This window comes from Corylus avellana, chromosome ca3 (assembly GCF_901000735.1).
Source record: "Corylus avellana chromosome ca3, CavTom2PMs-1.0".
NCBI lineage: Eukaryota > Viridiplantae > Streptophyta > Magnoliopsida > Fagales > Betulaceae > Corylus > Corylus avellana.
Window position 1 is genome coordinate 746,986 of NC_081543.1, and position 1,746 is coordinate 748,731.

The window sequence follows — 1,746 nt, forward strand, 5'->3', positions numbered from 1 at the left end:
ATTGATGGTGGATGTGAAAAATCCTCCACTACCCGCCACAACCAATGGTGGTGTGAAGGAAGATCCATTTTTCAGTTTGCTTACTGGTGGAAATGTAAGCAACAGTCTCTTATAGTTACTGGTCAGTTTAACAGGCAATTTTTTTTTGAAAGTAATAATAATATAATATTCTTCTTTAGATGAGACGTCTCTTGGCTTGGTGTGTGAATGTGTGAAGTTTTTGCTGCTTCACTACCTGAAAACAATTTCATGCACATCAAAGAGGCGCAGAGTAAGCCCCACACGAAATCAACAACGAAATCAAGAGCCGACAAAAAAAAGGAAAACATAAGTCACCGTCCAACTTCAAGCACGCAAAAGCAGCAGCCCGCAAGAGAATCCTCTCCTCCTTTTGCTAAGTTGTTACAATGTGGCAGGCAGTCCACTGTGTTGTCTGTGTTGCAGATGTTTTCGTTTTGAAGAATCCATAGCTGTCCACTGAAACTGTTCTCTGTCCAGGTAACTTTAGCTCCCATCTTATCAGGTTTATGCTTGGTTGGGTTTAATTTGAGTCTGTTCTTTCTTTTATATGATAGTTAGGTGTTTAATGTCGTTTTGAAATATGGGTTTTTGTTTGTTCAAGTGTAATTCCTCCCGGAATTGAAGTTTGGATTCAAGTGGGATTGATTGCTCTCTGATTTTCAGATTTCTCTTGTTTGTAAGCAATTGTAAATTGGTAACTACCCAACTATTCAGCCCATTACCGATACGGCCCAACCACCATGCACTTTTTTTTTTTTCTTCCAGGCCAGCCATCATGCACTTCCCTTCACGAGAACTGCAGATTCAAGCTGTCAGATACAAATGGGCTAACCGCCCACAACAAAAACCAACTACCATAAGATCAAAGATGCTGGAAGTTTTTCAAGTAATTATAGGAGTCTCTTTTGTGTTCCTCTTGAATCTTTCCAAGAATGATGTGGCAATTAAAATTACAATTTGATCAAAATTCAATAATGATCAATTACAAGCCCAATGGTGATTTTAATAGCCATATCATTATTGGAGGGACACAAGAGAGACTTGTAGCATTGCTCGAAGTTTCCCCTTTCCCCCCTCTCTTGCTTTGAATAAAAATAAAAACACTGGAAGTTCAATTTGGCTTGGCTATATGATTGGACTTTATAAAGCTCGATCTACCTTTCTTTGTTAAATCCACTTGACACACGCCGCTCTACCGTGCTCATCGAAGCGTGGCTCTCACGCTCTTGCAGGTAGATCTCACGTGAATGCACGTGGTTCACGCGCTCCAGCAGCCCTCCTCGACCTCGTGCTCCAAGGGCAGATCCAAGGGGTTATATGCCTACCCTCAACTATATATATATATATATTTTGAGAAGAGGGTGATTTTGGAGATGTTTGGAGGAACCTCTATTTGAGGTGTTGGGTGTAAAATAGTGGAGAAACAGAAGTGAAGGTGAGGTGTTTGATAAAAGGTCTAAAAGAGTGAGAACAACTCTTGTAGAGCCTTCTCAGAGCATTGCCAGTGTGGGGCTGTGGGCTAAGCCCACACTGGCGGTGTTGCCACCAAGGGAAGAGAAACCAAGTCTAAGAACAAAGGCAAAGGCGTTAGCTAATAGGCTTTGATACCATGAAAATTTTAGGAAGAAACTTTCCAAAACAGAAAATTTCATTCTTAGAAATTGTTTTAATATTTATGTCGCTAACATGTATGCAAGAGAAATAATAATAATAAGGGAAAATTAC

General features: G+C 40.2%; 1 long non-coding RNA gene across 1 annotated transcript; it reads left to right on the forward strand.

The window, feature by feature from the left end:
• Nucleotides 1-7: 7 nt before the first annotated feature.
• On the forward strand, nt 8-742 carry LOC132176726 (uncharacterized). Its single transcript, XR_009439588.1, has 2 exons — nt 8-94; nt 180-742. It is a non-coding gene; the product is annotated as an uncharacterized LOC132176726 (long non-coding RNA).
• Nucleotides 743-1,746: the final 1,004 nt, after the last annotated feature.